The following is a 22,255-nucleotide window of genomic DNA, read 5'->3' as shown; positions in this document are numbered from 1 at the left end:
TAGCATGAACCACTCTAGCGTGGGCCACCGGAAGGTGCGAAATCCTCCACACCTTCAGGGGCTAGGCTGGCGCCGGCTGGGTTGGCGCCACGTCAACTGGCGCTGCAGTGCTTGGCGCCATGCCAACCGGCGCCAAAGGGCCTCCACCGGCTGGCACGATTTGGCGCATGCGCAGGAGCGCCAGCTGATCCCAGTGCATGTGCAGGAGGATTCTTCTCTGCACCGGCCATGGCAGACCATTACAGCGGACGGCGCAGAGGGAAAGAGTGCCCCCTCGGCACAGGCCCACCCGCGAATCAGTGGGCCCCGATCGCAGGCCAGGCCACCGTGGGGGCACCCTCCGGGGCCAGATCCCCCCCGCACCCCCCCCTCCCCCTGAGGACTCCGCAGGCTGCCCACAGAGCCAGGTCCCGGCGGTAAGGAACTTGTTTGATTTACACCGGCGGGACTGGCCGAAAACGGGCGGCCACTCATCGCTGGGGCGGAGGATCACGGGTGGGCCACCAACGGCCCCGACCGACGCGATTCCCGCCCCCGCCGAAAAACCGCTGCTAGAGAATCCGGCAGCTGGCTTCGGGGGTGGCGGGGCGGGATTCATCACGCCGCCCCCCCTGCCGATTCTCTGCCCCGGCGGGGGGATCGTAGAATCCCACCCAGTGTCCCGACCCAGAAATAATTTTAAAGGACAATAGATCCCACTCCTTCAGGTATGACCTAATAGCTGGCAAGAGTCAGCAGTCCCACTCAGGATATCATAGTCGATGCTAATTGTTCGGTAATGCCCAACAGACATTGGGCATTGTGGGCACTTTTATGAAATGCCGGTTAATGTAATGAATTATTCTTGACTCAATGCTGCTTTGTTTCATGAGCACTCCCTACTCATGAATTCTGAAGTAGATTATACCACCAGTATGTATTATCCTTCCTGTCGTTCACTGCAGGGAGAGATACAAGTGTACAAATTGTAAAAGCACTCGCATTGTATTAAATCTTCGGTTTGTACGCAAAATCAAATTACACATTGGAAACCAATGATCTGAATTGGAGAGTTTTCCCTGGAGCTTAAATTTTCTACTGCATGCCGTGGCAACCAGAGCTCAGAGTATCGATAGCAACATGGAGATCTACAGTCAAATATCAAAATGTGCGCCCTACTCAAAAAAACGACAAGTAATTTATCGTAGCTCTCAGTGTGATTGTTCAATGAAGTTTCGGAGGATGAAGATGGATCTCATTGAAACTTACAGGATACTGAGAGTCCTGGATAGAGTGGATGTGACGAAGATGTTTCCACTTGTAGGAGAAACTAGAACCTGAGGACACAGCCTCAAGCTGAAGGGACGATCCTTTAAAACAGAGATGAGGAGGAATTTCTTCAGCAAGAGGCTGGTGAATCTATGGAACTCATGGTCGAAAAAGGCTATGGAGGCCAAGTCTCTGACTGACTTTAAGACAGAAATAGATGGGTTCTTGGTTAATAAGGAGATCAGTGCTTATGGGGGGGAGGCAGGAGAACAGGGATGAGAAACATATTAGCCATGATTGAATGGAAGAGCAGATTTGATGGGCTGAATGACCTAATTCTGCTCCTATGTCTTCTGGTCATATATTTCGTTGTTCATGAGTTCATAAGATATAGGAGCAGAATTTGGCCAATCGGCCCAACGAGTTTGCTCCGCCATTCAATCATGCTTGTGGTGGGTGCACTTCATCAGTTGGTCTCCTGAGGCTCTGAAAGACTTTGGCCTGGATTCTCTGGCTCCCCAGACACATGTTTCTCGGCGGGATTCTATCATCGGGGGGGGGGGGGGGGGGGGGGGTACTGCCAGTGAGAAAAGAGAATTCTAACAGCCAGAGAACTTCAGCCATTGCATATTGCAAGTGTTCCTTTGCACTTTACTATCCTGAGCACTATTGCCATCAAACTCTATTAATGTGGGCGTGATACAAAGTTGCTTCTTGCCTTTTCCAACAATATACCTCAGTTAGATGAGCACTCCTTGTAGGCCAAGTTGATGTTATATACTATCCTCATGAGGCATTGTTGTAAGTCCATTGTAAAATATGTCGGGGACAGTCTGGGCTCTTTATCCAGTTTTGAATGGCTAAAATGGTCACACAGGAAGTTTCCAGATTGTTTGTCCTTCCAACTGACTTTAGTTTAATTTGGCTTTCCAAAGTCCCAGAATATTACACCACTCTGGGTGGGCTGCCCCGAACAGTAGTTATACTGTTGGACAGAGCATTGAGCAATGAATAACTGAGTTTCTAACAAAGGCAATGTCATAATTGTGGAGAATTTTAATCTTATTTTTCGGCTAGAAAATTGAACTTGGCAAAGGTCATACAAATGTACGAATTAAGAAGAGGATTTGGTCATTCGGCCCCTTGATCCTGCTCTGCCATTTGATAAAGTCATGGCTGACCTGACTGTAGCCTCAACTCCACTTTCCTGCCCACCGTTTATAACCCTCGACTCCCTAGTTTATCAAGACTGTCTAACTCAACATGAAAAATATTCAATGACCCAACCTCCACTACTCTCTGTCGATGAGAATCTCACAGACCAATGACCCACTGAGAGACAAAAGAATTCTCCTGATCTCCACCTTAAATGGGAGAGTGCTTATTTTTAAACTGTGCCCCCTAGTTCATGGGCGGGATTCTCTGCTAGCCGACGCAAAAATCGGAAAAGGCGATTGGGCGGAGGATCAGAGAATCTGCCAGCTGCATGGCTGTCTTTCCAGCTGCGGCAATGGTGTTCCGTGCCCGTCCAACCTGACACCACAGCCCACCTCCTGGACACTAATGATACACAAACAGCGTTTACTGTACATGCATTCCGGGCCGCATTGACGCCGCTGTCGAGGTGACAGAGAATTACGATCTGCCGTCCAATCGGCGTCCGCTGCGATTTTGACGCCGGAACGTATTCTCCGCCCAATCGCGTTTCCCGATTTCAGCGTCAGCCAATGGAGAATCCCGCCCCATATTTATTGCAACCTTCCTCTGATCCCATTTGAGGGGTCTGCCATTGTATGAACCAATGCTCAGCATTGGCTCACCTGTAAAACAGGTCAAGGCAGCCGGTGATTGAGAGGGGGCGTCATCCCAACTCTCTGACCATCTACCACAGCTATATTTGTGGCTGGGTGACCCTGGAGAGGAAGCACACAGAGTCTCCTGGCACCATCAAGGATCTCCGTGCCCAATGGGCACCACAAGGACTAGAGTGTTTCATTGACCACTTTAATCACATTTTGGTTGCATGTTTTACGTTTCCGTTGTGATTTATTTTTCGTTGATACTGTACACCTTTAAGGGGCAGCTCCTTAAATCTACCCCTTTGTTTACTTAATTCAGTTTAATCGGTTGTCCGTTGTGATCAAAGAAAGTATGAAAGGGAACAGAGAGGGTTTGAAATGTTTGGAGAATAAACCTGCTTATGGGAGAAGACAAGTTTCAGACTTATTCTTTCACTGTTATTGGGAAGGAACAGGCTCCACATTCCCATTACAACAGTCTTCCATGTACACATTGAAACCAGGTACATTGAGTAGCCAGGAGGTCCAATGCTTACACATTGCCATGTCGATTGGTCATTTGGGAGATGGTAGAGGGTTAATCTCACAAGACGGTGGACACGTCTTCTCACTCTGCCCAAGTGAGCCTTCGAGGGCCTCAGTACTCACATCCCAGGTTGCGGATACACCCACCTCACCCTCAACACAAGCACAATCCTGTCCCTCACTGCCCACCTCTGCCGCATGCTCCTCAAACTCTGTGAGGGGCCTGAGTTCAGGCACCCTCCTCTGGCTGTGATCTCTCATTGTTGTTGTGGCCGATCCTGTCCTGCATTAAGACAAATGGACAGACTGTGATGACCAGGATGCCATGTCCAGAAGTACCGCCCACGCACTTTGTCACTAAACTTGTGGAAAGTCATCTGTTTTCCTTGAGGGACCATCGCTAGCCACGACCACGACGAATGATGTGCGAAGTTGTGGTTGAAAAATGATAAATGATCTGATGAGGTCACGGCGAGGTGAACAAATTGCAGCCTATCCTGCTATCAGATCTGACATGAATCATGTTCATGTATCTCTAATGACCTGAAAAAACATTTATATAGATAGCAAATTGTTTAGGTCCCAGCACTGAGCCCTGTGGCAGTCCACTGCTTATAGCTTGCCAACCTGAGAATAATTCATTTATCTTTACACTCTGCTTCCTGTTAGCCAACCAATCCTCTATCCATGATAATATGTTCCCCTCTACACCATAGTTCTTACTTTGTTTAGTGAACTTTGATACAGCACATCGTCAAATACGTTTTGGAAATCCAAGCACTCCACATCTACTGGTTCCCCTTTATTCATATTACTTGTTATTTCTTCACAAAAACAGATCTGTCAAATATGATTTTTCTTTCACTAAAATGAGGCTGACTTTGTCTGATTTCATCCAGGTTTTCCAAGTGTCCCGGTAAAACCTTCTTGATCATAGATTCTAGCATTTTCTCGATGACATGTGTCAGGCGAACTGGCCTGTAGTTACCTGCAACATCAATGCCTGCCACGGGCGGGACTGAAAAATCTCAGCCTAGGTCCCACTCCCACCCCGCCCCCTGCGGAGCTGCCCAGGCAGTACTAGGGGTCATTAATAGGGGGCAATGCCAGGGTACTGCCCAGGCATGACCCTCATTGCCCTGAGCAATGCACTCACCTGAGCTCCTCTGATGGGTTCTGTCTGCCAGGTGCACGCCATGGGAGATCTGTCATAATTCACTTCAGTGCGAGAGGCTGCAAACCTGGATGGATAATGTAATGGGGAGACGGGATATCGGGCATAAGTGCCTGATAATTAGATGTAAATTTATTCTGATTGGGATCCCAATGTTGAACATTAGCCTTTACGTCAGAGTCAAACACGATTTGGGCCTCTTGCAGGATATGCGTTCGCATAGTCGATCCCGCCTAATGAAAACAGGAGCGAAAAACCTCCTCCTAGATTTCTAACCGTGGTAGCTGCAGAGATAGTGGATGCAATGATTCTGAATTTCTAAAATTCCCAAGATTCTAGTTGTTGGGAAAATGCCGAAACCTGTTATTAAAATAGGCCAGAGAGACTCCAGTGATTGTCAGCATCAAATTGCATAAAAAATTAAATACTGAAGGTTTTGTTTCTGCTTCAAATTAGATTTCCATTTAATGCCACAAATGCATCTAAGGGCTGGATCCTTCCGCCCCGCCCGCCACGAGATGCAGACAATGGAGAAGTCCATTGACCTCAGGCAGGATTTTCTGGTCACCGGGCAGGCACTGCCGGAGAATCCCGACCCAATTGTCCTTTTTGTAGATTCTGAGGAAAGATATTTAAGTCTGTAACCACAGTAAATCGAAGACTTTACCACTTCTGTTCACCTGTTGAGTGTCTGCTTAATACATCTGTTGAACAATTTGTTAGCTTAGCCGAAATCAAGAGAAATGCTTCTTCTAGAATCTCCCAAAGTTGGTGAGGATCACACAAGACCAAATGACATGGATGGTAGCCAGAGTGAGAAAGAACTTACCGTTATCTAACCTTTTCATGACCTGAGACATCCCAAAGTTGACACAAGTAATGATTTACTTTTGAGGTGTTGTCACTGTTCTCATGTAGTGAATGTGTTGACCAATGTGAGCACAAACTGGATACCTTAACCACAAACCATAATTAGGCAATGCCAAATAATCTGTTTAAGTAACGTTGGTTGGAGGTTGAAGGTTGGCCCAGTATACCAGAGAGAACATCCCTGATCTTCTTTAAATAGTGCCAAGGAGTGGTTACATCTTTGTTTGAGGGCAAACAGGCCCTATCTCAATGGCCAACAGTATCTCCAATAAAAACTTGCAATGGTATTGCACTGAAGTGTCAACTTAGATTCTATACATAATTCTCTGGCTTGCAAACTTGAATCCATAAATTTCTGACTCCGAGACAAAGCTGCAACCAATGAGACACAACAAAATGGAAAAACCTGACAACGCCTTTCAAGTAGCAAGTAGAAATGAAATAACTTGCTGATAATAGATTAACCGGTGATTTTAATTGGTTGGTTAAAGCATGAGGCACAGCTGAATCCTAAAGCTGGGCCATTACTGTTGTCAGGTTACTGCTGTCTCGATTTTCTTTCTTCCCCTTGTTTCCTCACAATGGTTTGTGTTTATTTCCTGAGCCAATATGTTGTGCAATTTATCTTCAAGCCCCAGCTCTGATCCTGATTAATTGAAAGTCATGAGGTGGGAAGAAAGGAGCAGATATCAGTGTCTACACAATGAATCTCAGGCAATTACAGTCTTATTTTCTACATTCCAATAATCTGTTCCTTGTTAACTCATTTACTGCCCATTGAATCCTGCTGCCCTTCCCTCTAGTCTGTGTCCTCACTAAATCACTATTAATAACCTGGTGTTAAGGCACCTGAACCAGACCCCAATTTATATTGGGAAGCTGGACAAGATCCCAACAATTTTTCAATTTTTAAACTGTGAGGAAAGGATATTTCATCCCCAGGAGTGCTTTTACTGGCAAAAGGGGATTTTTTATATTAAAGCAAACTTTATTATTACCATAGGGTTAAACCCATTAACAGCCAAGGGAAAACAGCTTTTCAATGAACAGGATTTAGGATTTGTTTTTGTCATGTGTACCAAGGTACAGTGAGAAGTATTTTTCTGCGAGCAGCTCAGCAGATCATTATGTACATGAAAAGAAAAGGAAATAAAAGAAAATACATAATAGTGTAATACAAGGTACACAATGTAACTACATAACACCGGCATTGGGTGAAGCATACAGGAGTGCAGTGTCAATGAGGTCAGTCCATAAAAGGGGCGTTTAGGAGTCTGGTAACAGCGGGGAAGAAGCTGTTTTTGAGTCTGTTTGTACATGTTCTCAGACTTTTGTATCTCCTGCCCAATGGAAGAAGTTGGAAGAGTGAGTAAGCCGGGTGGGAGGGATCCTTGATTATGCTGCCTGCTTTCCCCAGGCAGTGGGAGCTGTAGATAGAGTCAATGGATGGGAGGCAGGTTTGTGTGATGGACTGGGCTGTGTTCACGACTCTCTGAAGTTTCTTGCGGTCTTGAACCGAGCAGTTGCCATACCAGGCTGTGATGCAGCCCGATAGGATGCTTTCTGTAGTGCATCTGTAAAAGATGGTAAGAGTTAATGTGGACATGCCAAATTTCTTTAGTTTCCTGACAAAGTATAGGCGCTGTTGTGTTTTCTCTGCGGTAGCGTCGACGTGGGTGGACCTAGACAGATTTTTGGAGATGTGTACCCCTAGGAATTTGAAACTGCCAACCATCTCCACCTCGACCCCGTTGATGCTGACAGGGGTGTGTACAGTACTTTGCTTCCTGAAGTCAATGACCAGCTCTTTAGTTTTGCTGGCATTGAGGGATAGATTGTTGTCGCTGCACCACTCCACGAGCTCCTCTATCTCCCTCCTTATTCTGACTCGTCGTTATTCAGGATCCGGCCCACTATGGTCATATTGTCAGCAAACGTGGAGATGGAGTTGGAACCAAATTTTGACACACAGTCATGTGTGTACAGGGAGTAGAGTAGGGGCTAAGTAGCAGCCTTGCCGGACCCCGGTATTGAGGACTATTGTGGAGGAAGTATCGTTGTTTATCCTTACTGATTGTGGTCTGTGGGTTAGAAAGCTGAGGATCCAGTTGCAGATTGAGGATCCAAGTCCTCGGTTTTGGAGCTTTGATATGAGCTTGGCTGGGATTATGGTGGTGAAGGCGGAGTTGTAGTCAATAAATAGGTGTCTGATGTAAGAGTCCTTTTTGTCAAGATGCTCTAGGGATGTGTATAGGGCCAGAGAGATGGCGTCTGCTATGGACCGATTGTGGCGGTGTGCAGATTGCAGTGGATCAAGGCATTCTGGGAGTATGGAGGTGATGCGCTTCATGACCAACCTCTCGAAGCACTTCATTATGACTGAAGTCAGGGCCACCGGACGGTAGTCATTGAGGCATGTTGCCTGGTTCGTCTTTGGTACCGGTATGATGGAGGTCTTCTTGAAGCAGTTGGGGACCTTGGAGCAGAGTAGGGATAGGTTAAAGATGTCCGCGAACACATCTGCTAGCTGGTTCATGCAGGCTCTGAGTGCACGACCAGGGATCCCGCCCGGACCCGCCGCCTTCCGAGGGTTCGCTTTCAGGAACACCGGTCTGACTTTGGAAGCTGTGATGATGGGCATGGGTGTGTTCTGGGCTGCTGGGGCACTCGACAGCGGATCGTTGGTTTCCTGCTCGAACCAAGCATACAATGCATTGAGTCCATCAGGGAGGGCTTGCCTGCTGCTGGAGATACTGCTCAGCTTCGCTTTGTAGCCCGTTATGTTGTTTAGGCCTTGCCACAACCGCCTGTCTGACTCTAGCTTGGTCTGATTAGCAGTTAAACAATTCTTTAAAAAAAAGGAAAAATGTCTTTGAGCTTACTTTCCCATCTACTTCTAAAATTTCAAATAAGCAAATTCCATACACACACAGCTCAAATGTCACTTATTAATACAGTTAACGCTCAGTAGCTTACAGATTTATTCACAAAGACCTTGGGAGAGAAGCTTGCAGAAATCAGTCTGAAAAAAATCAAATCCTTTCCTCAGAATCTAGACTAGAACTCTACAAATGAAACTATAATTAACAGACACAGGGTAGGGCTGAAAAAGAAACTAAAAACAGACCCAGCCCCTCCGACATCACAGCCTGCTTATCAGACATAATCTGGATACCTTAACATAAATTATTTTAATAACATTACTGCAACAGACACACAAAACAATGGGTGATTCTCCAGTCCGCCAGCCAATTGTTTCTCGGCTGCGTGCCATTTGCTTGCAGCGTGATTCTATCTTCCTGCCGATTTTCAAAGGGATTTCCCATTGTAACCACCCCACAGTCCCGTTGGTGGGTCTGCGCTATTGGTGGGAAAACTGTATCGGGACGACCAGAGAATTCCGGCCATTATATCTAGAAATCTCTTTTATTCATCATAATGGCCAGCCCACTTAAGCCTGGATCAGTACGAATCACAGCCATCATAATCCAAGGGAGTGACAGAGGCGAGGTCGGCATGGGGGAGGGGAGAGAGGAAAGGGGCGGTGGGAGAGGGTGGGGTGGGAGGAGAGGGGGGGGAGAAGGGTGGCAGGAAAGAAGGAGGACAAAGACTAGAGGAAGAGAGAGTGGTTGAAATCCATCCCCGGAAATCCCTCCGGGATTTACAATGGGAAATCACTTTCTCATACATCTATCATTAATAGAAAAACACAGGGCGAGATTTTCCGCAAATGAGGAGAATCGTAAAGGCTGCCGTGGGACAGGCCGTGACCCACGGCAGCCTTCACGCCCACTTCCGGGGCCGATACTCCCCCCTGGGCGGGGCTAGGAGCGTGGCCCCGTGCGTCATGGCGGCGCGGCCTTGACAACGGTCATCAAGGCCGCACGCCAAGCGTCACGCCGGCTGACGCGGCCGATGATGTCGGCCGCGCATGCGCAGGTTGGACAGCGGCAATCCACGCATGCGCAGTTGCCGTCTTTTCCCTCAGCCACCCTGCAAGACATGGCGGCTTGATCTTGTGGGTCGGCGGAGGGAAAAGAGTGCGTCCGTTACGGACGCATGGCCCACGATCGGTGGGCACCGATCGCGGGCCTATGACCCCCTTGGCACGGCCGTGGTACTGCCGTGCCAATCGGCCCCCCAGATGCCCCAAACTCTTTCCCTCTCCGGGGGGGGGGGGGGGGTCGGAGAATCCCGTCCTATATCTCTAGACTGGCTGTTTCCATCGAAACGGAACTAATCGTCCTGCACAGCTGCCCAGTTTTTTTTTTTACATACAATGGGGCCTTTAGTTAGTTGATGTCAAATAAGGGCAGCATAGTAGCATATTGGTTAGCCCAGTTCCTTCATAGCTCCAGGGTCCCAGGTTCGATTCCCGGCTTGGGTCACTGTCTGTGCGAAGTCTGCATGTTCTCCCCGTGTCTGCGTGGGTTTCCCCCGGGTGTTCCAGTTTTCGCCCATAGTCCAAAGATGTGCAGGTTAGCTGGATTGGCTGTGCTAAATTGCCCTTAATGTCCAAATAGCTTAGGTGGGTTTATGGGGAAAGGTTGGAAGTGTGGGCTTATGTGGGATGCTCTTTCCAAGGATCGGTGCAGACTCGATGGGCCAAATGGCCTCCTTCTGCACTGTAAATTCTATGATTCTATGACCTCGCAGTTTCAAGCGGCTTGCAAAATGTGAAACCTGCGAAAGAAATTACAGAAATTAAAGAGTATTATCTGGATTAACCCTTTGTGGATTCACAGCTAGTGTTGCACTGAAGTAATGCTTAATATGATAATAGTTAATTTATTCTTAATGAATTTTCAATTAAACTTCTATCATATCCCCTTACTCTCATGATTATAGCTGATTAGAAAAGTCAATTTCTATCACTACCGTAAGGAATTTCTGCAGTGATTCCCTGGAGGTGAGGTGATTTATCTCCAACCACCACAACCATCTTCATTTGTGCCAGGTATAACTCCCACCAGCGGTGGGGGGGGGGGGGGGGGGGGGGGGGGGGGGGGGGGGTGGTTTCCCCCTTTATTCCCCCTTTATTCCCCATGGACTCCAGTTTTGCTAGGACTCCTTGATGCCATACTCAGTCAAATGCTGCAGCGACTCTCACCTCACCTCTGGGATTCAGCTCTTTTGTCCGTGTTTGAACTAAGGTTGTAATGAGGTCAGAGGTTGAGTGACTGGCAGAACCCAAATTGAGCATCAGGTCAATATCGCTCAGCTGCTTCTGAAGCATTTGCAACTTTCCTTGAATAAGAAGGTCAATACTGTACACAGTGATCCAGGCATGGTCTCACCAATGTTCTGTACAACTGATGCATGAACTCCCTACTTTTGTAACCAATTATCCTCACTGTGGAATATAATGGGCGGGATTCTCTGACCCTGGACCGGGTCAGAGAATCGCCGGAGTGGGGGTGGGGGGGGGGGGGGAGGGCGTGATTCACACGTGACCGGAGAATTGGCGCCGGCACGATTGGCATGGCGCAGTCGGAGGCCACTCTACGTGGCCCCCGGTGATTCTCTGCACGCGATGGGCCGAGTCCCGCCGGTGCTGTTCACCCGGCAGGACCTTGGCATTCATCCTGCGGGGGCGGCCTGGTGGGGGGCAGGGGGGTCCGAACGCAAGAGGTGCCTCCATCGCGATCGGGGCATACAAATCGGTGGGCGGGCTTCTCATGGTGGGGGCCTCTTTTACTCTGCGCCAATCCCCTGTAGCTCTACGCCATGTTGCATCAGGACAGGTGCGGAGAAAGCAACTAGTGTACACGCGCAAGTTTGTGCCAGTCGTAACGCGCATGCGCGAATTCGTGCCGGTCGCAATGTGCATGCCCATACCTGGCTCTTTTTCAGGAGATTATGCAAGGGACCAATATAGTCGCAATGCCTGGGATGAAGTTGCCATAATAATTGGCGAGCCACAGGAACAAGCTAGCGAGCAGAGGCCCGCCCAACCGAGTTCATAATTAACTTGTACAAAGTTCGGCCTGGCTAGGGACCAACATGTTGGTGGACCCGACTGGAACTGATACGGTTTGTGTTTGCCACCGTAATGACAATTTCCTTTGAGCGTGAATAAACTGGCATTTCCTCGACTACTCACTCCTGGGTCTTTATAGTCTACTGCTGACGTCTCGCTAACTGGCCTAAAGTTTCTCCTTTCTATCTTCCTCCATTCTTAAATAATGGGGTTATATTTTTTGATCAGCAAGGGCATCAAGGATTACGGGAGTCAGACAGCAAAGTGGAGTTGAGACTGCAGTCAGATCAGCCATGGTGTATTGAATGGTGGGATGGGCTTGAGGGGCTGAATGGCCTCCTCCTGCTTCTAATCCTTGGTGTTCCTGTGTATTTATATTATCTCACAATCCTTGAGATCTCTTCTAGAATGTTAAGAATTTTGGAAGATCAATCCAAAAGTGGACCCTGCCTCTAATATGCATGTAGGTTGTTCTCCAATCTAAACCTCAGTGAAATGCTGTATGTGAGATATCTGTTCTTCAGTAAGGGTATCCTCACTGAAATCTGTCACTGCGGCTGGCACAACTGTAACCTCGGAACAGGGTGAGGATGACATTGCCAGTGACCATGGCCGTGAACGTGTATTCGACTAGCTGCATCCAGGGTGCAACTGAATATATTTGTAACATCTCTCAATATTCCATTCACCATTGCACAGGGGAGATCACTGAGCCTTTTATTAAAAGGGAGCAAATTACATTTCATTATCTCTTTCCAGCGACAAGCAGCTAAAGTCACCAAACAGCTTTGGTAAATCCCAAGGTGTAGGGAGACTGCAGACTCTTATGAACAACAAGGGTGATGCATGAAATCAGGTTTTGCAATAATTGGACAGCACCCAAAAGAGTACACATTGTGATGTGTGATTAACCAGTGCCCATTGATTGCAATGCCTGGCTGAGAGCCCGGACAACCATTACTGTTGTTGAAATAACTGTGCCCCCAGGAAACATTGTTTGATCGATAGATCAGGCTTTCTGATCTCTGCAGTCAATTTCACAATATTTATTTACACAAGGTTAAATGGTTTCAAGGGCTTGCATTTTTGCTATGGAAACTTTAAAGGACCTGCATAGTTAACAATTTTATTGCCCTCTGGTGAAATGACGTTTTTAACATAGAAAGTTATGAATTGTTTTTTAAAGTTATCAGAAAGTTCTGATTTTTTTTCAAAGTTATTTTTCCACATCCTACTGTTACTTTAGTGTTCACTGGTTCTATGGGCATGGTCAAAACGCATGGCAGTGTCTCAGCTTGGTATGATGCGCCATGGGGGTTGGTTGGAAGTGTAGAGCTTGATATTGGGGCATGAGAGACCATGTTTGGGCAGAAGGGCACAGCTTGACATCGTGGGTATGAGAAGCCTAGAAGGGGAGATGGCAGGACATTGTTTGGCATAGAAGTCATGAGGAGGACCTTTCAAATTATCTTTTAAAACTTTCCCTCACTCAACACTCCCTCAGTATTGAACTGGAGGATCAGTTAGGGGCTCAGCACAACTTGTTGTATTATCACTTGAATACACAATCTTCTGAATGAGAGGTGATAATGTTACCACACACCTTAATGGTACCTCCACATCTTTAGGAACTAAATTATTCGGGTGATGCTCGACCAATGACCAAAAGCGAGATTGGATGACAATTGAAGGCTCTATTGGACTAGATGTTTCCCCCAGCAGCGCAGGTACAGAATGCAGCTGTTAGGGAGACACAGGCTCTTATACTCCGCCTTACTGGGCGGTACCAGCAGGCAGGCTTCACCAATGAACTTGCTGTTCTCAGGTACCTCCCACACCAATGGTCTTACAGCATCAACCTGGGTACCGTAATACCCCTAATACCGACTACCACATTGGGCAAGGTAATGGCCGTGATTCTCCGTTTGGGAGAATAAGGGTGGGATTTTCTGATCCTGAGGCTAAGTATTGACGCAATCGTAAATGCCATCGCGTTTTACGACGGCGTCAACAGACCCCCAGGAACAGCGATTCTGAGCCCATCAGGAGGCCAGCATGGCACGGGAGCGACCCACGCCAGTCCAGCTGCCGATACCACCATCAAATGGGCACCGCAGGTCTGCGCATGCACTCTGCAACCAACGCGGTTGTGCGCACGCATAGTGACTTCCTTCTCCACAGCGGCCACAATGCAACATGGCGTAGGACTACAGGGGCCGGCGCGGAGCAAAAGAGGTACCCAACCCGAGAGGCCCGCCTGCTGATTGGTAGGCCCCGATCACGGGCCAGTCCACAGCAGAGGCCGCCTCCCCCCCTGGGTCAGGCCCCCTTCTCCCCCCCAAGCAGGCTGCCCCCAAAAGGATGCATGCCACGGTTCCGCTGGGTAAAACCACACGGACAGCGCCAGCAGGACTCGGATATGTTTTGTGGCCACTCGGCCCATCCCGGGCGGAGAATCGCTGGGGAGGGGGGGGGGGGGGGGGGGCTGGATAGGACAGACCTCTACCAGCGCCACACCGCGCCAATGGCTCCGATTCTCCGCTCTCTGGAGAATTGGCAGACCGGCGTCGGGGCGGCGTTGCGCGATTCGCGCCCGGCCCGGCGATTATACAGCCCGGCATGGGCTTAGAGAATCCCGCCCTACGTGTTAACATTGGGACTGAATTGTGTGTGGTTCACTATCCCATTGGGGGTGCTATTCAGGAAGCGAGTCAGGACATGCTAATGGGTCAGCACTCTGCCTGTGAATCTAGAGCAATTCCCATTCCTGCCGGCCTCTGATTTGCTGGGACCAGAATTGGTGCTGGAGAACCTAACAAGCTGGAGCTGCTTATCAGCACTCCACGTGCCACTCAGTCTCTTCCAGCCCAGAAGACGGCTCCATGGAGATCTGCCCTCAGTTGTCGGCAGCAGAAGCGCATCTTTAGGACACCAGTGCATCATTCAAAGACTCTCCTCATTATTGCATGGGCATCTTTGTAATGGGTCTGCGCATTCGTCTGTGGCCTCCGAACAGATGTCATTAGCCAAGACCTCATCGGGTACTCTTGTCGTCAAGAGCTAACCCTCACCCGAGAGAGCACCCTGAAGGTTTTGGGAACCAACAGGTACGTCAGGATATATGCTCTGTGCTCGCTGCCACGGTATCAGGCGCAGACATACATGATGTTCAGTTGGTGGTCACACATTCAAGGAGTGGAAACCCTACCTATTGATATAGGGCACCCCCTGATATGCCAGTGCTCATAGGGGTTCATGGGTGCCATTGATCATCCCCTGGACCTGGGACATGCCTGCGATTGAGGTGAATCCTGTTGCCCAGGCATCCTAGTCTGCCTGGTTCAGATTGACGTTTATAAAGCCTGCTGCCCGGGCGCATAGGGCACCCATTACAGTACGGATGAACCTGAGTGCGGATATCCTCAAGATCCCAGACAGGTCCCCGCTCAGCCCCTGGAAAGACCCAGAGGCATAAAAGTTCAGGACGACTATCACCTCGACGGCCAAAGGGAGTGGACAAAGGACAGATGCTGACGTTATACACATGCCCTGATGCGGAGCCTCATTTGCACCTCCTCCTCAGCCTGTTGGACGGCCAGCACTCAAGCCTCACCGGTTGGCCCATGCTCTTCTGAAGCAGACTCCTCTTGTGGATGGTCCTCCCCACATAGGCCCTGTGCTCCCAGCCTCCGATCGTCCGCAACGGCAGCAGCAGGCAGGTAGACCGCGAGCATTCCTGGCTGTACTCCGAGATTCATTCTATGCGGGGGGAAAAGTGGACGTTAGAAAGATGAATATTCCCTTGCCCATCCAAAACAATAAGGCTCCATGGTGATCCCAAGTTGTACTTGAGCTCCACCCTCCACATGTTATTCCCCAAACCCGCCCCCGCCCTTCAGCTGCTATCCCGATATGTTGTCATCCGCACTGCATCCCGGTCCCCATCAGTGAGTGGAACCAGGCCTGTGATGGGGGGAGCCTCTATCCTCACAACACGTCCCTATCAACAAGGCTACCAATGGCTGCCGCAACTCATGTCAGCTATATGCTCAGCAACCCCTGTCCTGTTTCCCCAGTGGAGTCTACTGTGGGTTACCTCATTGGGTGTTATCCCGACAGCAGGGTGACGCCAGGTTGTGGTGGAGAGGGTTACCCACCGTGTGCCACCAATCGCATACATGTGTGGGCAGATCCTACAGATGGGGGTGAGCGAAGGAAGTGTGCATCTGCTGGGAGCTTAGCTGCAGTGTGATGTGGATCCTGGGTGTGAGGCACAAGTTGTGACAACCTGTCTGGGGCAGGATGGATGGGGCCAGGGGTGCAGTGGGCAGGCAGGGCTTGGAGTCAGCTGGTGGTCCTACAGGGCGGGCTAGCTGGAAGTGTCACTGATGGGGCCTCTGGCTTAGGTGGGGCAGTGTGCCAGGGAGGGTGCCAAAGGCCACAGTGCATCTGCCCTTTGTTTGGGGTGAGCTCTGCTATTCTCCTGCTTCCCCTGCAATGGGGCTGCGCTTCTGATGAGTGAACTGAGGAGTGGCAGCACATGGTGTGCCACTGATTGAACTTGGTCACGTCCATCCCGTTAATGATTCAGCTGGGGTATGAAGGTTTCTCACCTTTGCATCCGCTTGACATCTGTCTGAGAGGGGCAGAGCATCGCAGAAGGGCGGAACATACAGTGTCCAACCCAATAATCACATTTAAATGCACGCAAATGCCAGTTGTGCATGCCTCCGCAGGCGCGGGGCGCAAACCTAATTTTCACTGCCAGGGACTGGATCATGGTGCCAGGCACAAACTTTGATTTGCGCATGACGCCCGATTCTCTGCGTGATTGTGATTCGCGTTCCCGGTGTCGTAAGGCAGAGAATCCAGCCCAATGTTTCAGATTTTGATTATTTTCAGAAATTTCCAACATCTGTCTAAAAATGAACTATCTACCTTGTGTACCTGTGGTTGTAAATGTGGCACAGGGAGTGGATGAGTGTGCAGGAGAGGGAGTGGTTTGTATTTCTAACACAAGAGCCAGACAAGAAAATGTGTTTATCTGAGGGGCGCAGTCATTTAGTCAACAGAACATGGTGACATTGTTGCAAATGGAAAATATATCTATTGACTTTAACTGCTGATCATTTTGCCAGGGTACAGTCACATCCATATCCTCCAAAATCCCAGAAATCGGCTGCAACATCACTGATTCCTCAACATCTGCAACCTCATTAAATCTGTACACATCCACAGGTCACCTGACCTGTAGGGAATTGTCTGAAAGATGAGTGAGCCGGTATTGATGTCCTCACAGCTGTGGGATTTAATGGGAATTGCCTTGAGGTGGTTATATTTGCATAAACGCACAGGAGGTGAAGAAAATTACAAGATTAAAAATAAACCGCCAGCCGCCCTTGCGACTGAAACTGGTCCCCGTATTTAGCATGAAAAGCAATTGGAAAGAAAATTAGATGTGAATCCTCTTTACCGTAATAAAAACAAATTGGCATCTGCTAAATTAAATGGATAACATTTGGGCTCATTTCATGAGTTCTGGTGGGTATTTGTTTTGCTTGTGATTCATTTAATAATTCCGAGGACATATATTTTACTCACTAATGGTTTCTGGATCACGTGGCAAAACGTTAGCCAGCTAAATGTTGGCACCAGTAGGGCACAGTGCGAGGATAACCAATTGGCAGTGCCAAGGGATGATAGGGAGTTGATTTATTTATGTGGCTAGGCACAGGGAGGGCCAAACAATAATTACAATAACCCTCACCCCAGTAGTAACCTTGTCCCTCATTCTCAACATTAACTTTAAGCCCTTCACTCTAGCACAAACTTTCCCCCTCGTGCCTCATGAGCACTGTCAATCGCATGCCCCTCAACCCAAGCATTTTAAAACCCTCAATACAGCTCCCCAACAAAAATCTAGTCATTTTGGTTTTGAAACTTCGAATTGATCTAATGTCAGCAGCTTTCAAGGCAGTGGGTTCCAGCAATCGCCAACCCTTCGTGAGAAAAAATGTTCTGATTCTAGCTGAAGGTCAAGTTATGCCTCCTTGTTCTAGACTGACCCATCTCTCGATTAAATGTCCTCATCATCTTAAACACCGAGTGGATGTTCAAATGACAGCAATTGCCCGAGAATTGCGACTTTCATTATTGTTCAAATCTTAGTCCAAGGATATGGGGATAAGCTTGAGCTGCCCCATTAACAGCTGAGGGGCTCCCGAGGCCACTTCTGAAGGCAATAAAGGGTCAGCCACATCAGTGTGAGCCTGGAGTCACATGTAAGCCTGACGAGCCTAAGGAAAAGAGGTTGCATTCCTTGAAGAACGTTAATTAACCAGACGGGTTGTTTGAGAACAAACTGACAGCTTTGTGGACAATTACACTACTGCCACTTGCTTTCATTTCCAGACATTTAATAAATGAATTCAAATTCTCAAACGTGCCCCATGGCGGGACTTATAATCTGATTCTCTGTGTTATTCTTCTCTCCTTCGCCAGTCCCTCTGGATCAAGGATGACTTGTTTCCACTCCGGCTCAATGACTTCTGATCTGGTTGATAAGTCTTCTGTTACTGTTGGGTCATCTCGGAAGATATTGATTGTCTTACAATCCAGCTGTAGGCAAGGATCTTTCCTTAAAAGTATTTGTATTTACATAATTAACTATATACAGGATTGCAGAATATATGGAGAGAGCTACTGCTCCTCTTTGGATTTTCCTCACTTAGATTTCATAGATTTTCATAGAATTTACAGTGCAGAAGGAGGCCATTCGGCCCATCGAGTCTGCACCGGCTCTTGGAATGAGCACCTACCCAAGCCCATACCTCCACCCTATCCCCATAACCCAGTAACCCCACCTAACACTAACGGCAATTTGGACCCTGAGGGCAATTTAGCCTGGCCAATTCACCTAACCTGCACATCTTTGGACTGTGGGGGGAAACCGGAGCACCCGGAGGAAACCCACGCACACACGGGGAGAACGTGCAGACTTCACACAGACAGTGACCCAAGCCGGGATTCGAACCTGGGACCCTGGAGCTGTGAAGCATTTGTGCTAACCACTATGCTACCGTGCTGCCCCGTGCTGTCTCTATCTGAGTGACATCATTACACACATGCTCAGTAGCTATTATTGGAGTAGTGTTAGAGTTAACCCCTCACCTGTCTAATATGTGATCTCCAAATTCTGCCAGATCTGGAGATGATAATGCCCAAAGGTTCAGTAGATGGGTTGTTTGGAGGTTTGTGGCTTCCTCTGGTGCCTTGACTTCACCTCTGCCCATTCCTGATTAACTCTCTCGATGTGTTCGGTGTCTTCCCAATGTGTCCCCTCCATTTTGGTCGGTCACAACCCAGGATTTGCTGAGAGCCAATGGGTATGTTTGAACTCTTCAGAGATGCTTTGAGGCCATCAGCTGTCTTCCTGGCAGTCTCCTGTTCTGACCGAGGACCAGTTGCTTCAGGAGTCTGGTGTCAGGCATGTGAACAATTAATCCTGCCCAGCAGACCTGGTTTTGAGTAACTAGTGCCGTAATGCTGTGCAAGTTGGCTTGGTTAAGAAAACATGGCTATTGGGCCACCTTTCTTGCTTTTGGATTTGCAGGATTTTGGGAAGGCGCCATAGGTGGTGCTTGTCCAGTGATTTGAGCTGTCGACTGTATGTTGTCCAAGTCTCCAAAGCATATAGGATCATGGAAATCACTGCTGCCCAGCGTGGCACAGTGGTTAGCACTGCTGCCTCACAGCACTAGGGACAGCGTACAATTCCGGCCTTGGGTGACTGTCTCTGTGGAGTTTGCACTTTCTCCCCGTGTCTGTGTGGGTTTCCTCTGGGTGCTCTGGTTTCCACCCACAATCCAAAGATGAGCAGGTTACATGGATTGACTATACTAAACTTGCTCCTCAGCGTCCAAAGTTAAGGAGGTTACAGGGATAGGGTGGGGGATGAGTTAGGGTGCTCTTTCAGAGGGTTGGGGTAGACTTGATGGGCTGATGGCCTCCTTCTTCACTGTAGGGATTTTATGAGTGAACTATGACCTTATTCTTGAGTTTGAGATCCTGGTCCACAAACGATGCCTCACTGGCCAATCTTTTATGCACAGCAGAATGGAGATGCCACACCCCTCAGCCGGGGGGGCTGGGGGGGCTCAGCGGGGGAGGGGGGAAGGGGGAGGGGGGGCGGCGGGCTCAGGGGGAGCCCAGGTGGGGGGGCTTGTACTCCACTTGAAACATAATGAAGATAATCATTCCCACCCCGTAAGTTGCAGGCAGGATATAACAACAGTTATTAATGATTTTGACATGGTTTGTTTACATTTATTCTTCCATGTGATGCGGGCACCAATACTGGTCACGTCTACTCTTGCAATTTTGCAAATGATGCAAAACATGGAAGTGTAATGTATTGTGAGGTGGAGGATAATGGTAGACTTCAAGGGGACTGGGACAGGCGAGTGGAATGGGTGGATAAATGCACACACCACTCACACTCTCTCACACGCACTCACATGAACACACATTCACACACATTCACACAAACATGCGCATTCTCACACACACACATGCACTCACACACATGTGCGCACACTCACTCACACACACATGCAAACACACACACAGACTCAAAGAAGGACGTTTCACAACTATGGATAGTAACAATACAAGAACCATAGAAATGAATATTAGTTCACATGCTTTCCAGAGACAAAGTCAAAGTCCAATGAGTTATTTTTTCACATCGGAGTTCAAGCTCAGCGAGCTGAAGACTGGAGATGTTGAATTCATTTTACAGTTGGTCCTGACATTGCAAAATTAAGTAGATTCACTGATACTGGGTTGGTTATGCAGGTGATGGCAGGAAGTTCTCCGGCAGAGACATGCATGAAGAACAGATTCTATCAGGAGGACTGCTTCCTGGTTATTCACCAGTTGGATGTTAAACACCAGGGGCGGGATTCTCCGGGAATCGGCGCGATGGACCGACGCCGGCGCCAAAAACGACGTGAAACACGTTGGGCCCACCGGAACGTCGCAAATTCTCCGGCCGGGAATGGTAGCAGTGGCGTGACGCCATTCACGATGGGGGCCACCTGTCACGGACGCGCGCAACATCGCAGCACAAAAAACGGCACATTCGCCCCCCCTGGAGACCTGGCAAAATGGCCGCCCGCCGCACAGCGCCGAGGTTCCAGAAGCGGGACATCGAGGCGCTCCTGGACGCATTGGAACAGAAGAGGGAGGCCCTGTACCCCGGACACGGCTGCAGTGCCGCACCACGCCTCAGCTGGCGCCTGTGGAGGGATTTGGCACAGGCCGTAACAGCAAAGACAGGCGTCTAGTGCCACAAGAAGGTCAATGACCTTGTCAGGGCAGCCAGGGTGGGGACTGATGCACGGGACACAAGCACCCAGGAGACCCACATACAGGACACACCCAACCAGGACACACCCACCCAGGACACACCCACCCAGGACACACCCAACCAGGACCACACCCAACCAGGACACACCCAACCAGGACACTCCCAACCAGGACCACACCCAACCAGGACACACCCACTCAGGACACACCCACTCAGGACACACCCAACCAGGACACACCCACTCAGGACACACCCACTCAGGACACACCCAACCAGGACACTGACACCCAGGACACTGACACCCAGGACACTGATGCCCAGGACACTGACGCCTAGGACACACCCACCCAGGACACTCCCAACCAGGACCACACCCACCCAGGACACACCCACTCACGGCACACCCAAACAGGACACACCCAACCAGCACACACCCACCCAGGACACACCCAACCAGGACACACCCACTCAGGACACACCCACCCAGGACACACCCACCCAGGACACACCCACTCAGGACACACCCACTCACGACACACCCACCCAGGACACACCCACCCAGGACACCCACCCAGGACACACCCAACCAGGACACACCCACCCAGGACACTGACACCCAGGACACTGACACCCAGGACACTGATGCCCAGGACACTGACGCCTAGGACACACCCACCCAGGACACTCCCAACCAGGACCACACCCACCCAGGACACCCAGGACACACCCACTCAGGGCACACCCAAACAGGACACACCCAACCAGCACACACCCACCCAGGACACACCCAACCAGGACACACCCACCCAGGACACACCCACCCAGGACACACCCACCCAGGACACACCCACCCAGGACACCCACCCAGGACACACCCAAACAGGACAAACCCAACCAGCACACACCCACCTAGGACACACCCAACCAGGACACACCCACCCAGGACACACCCACCCAGGACACACCCACCCAGGACACACCCACCCAGGACACACCCACCCAGGACACCCACCCAGGACACACCCAACCAGGACACACCCACCCAGGACACACCCAACCAGGAACACCCACCCAGGACACACCCACCCAGGACACTCCCAACCAGGACCACACCCACCCAGGACACCCAGGACACACCCACTCAGGGCACACCCAAACAGGACACACCCAACCAGCACACACCCACCCAGGACACACCCAACCAGGACACACCCACCCAGGACACACCCACCCAGGACACAACCACCCAGGACACACCCACCCAGGACACACCCACCCAGGACACACCC

This window comes from Scyliorhinus canicula, chromosome 18 (assembly GCF_902713615.1).
Source record: "Scyliorhinus canicula chromosome 18, sScyCan1.1, whole genome shotgun sequence".
NCBI classification, from domain to species: domain Eukaryota; kingdom Metazoa; phylum Chordata; class Chondrichthyes; order Carcharhiniformes; family Scyliorhinidae; genus Scyliorhinus; species Scyliorhinus canicula.
Note: the sequence above shows the minus strand (reverse complement) of the source record.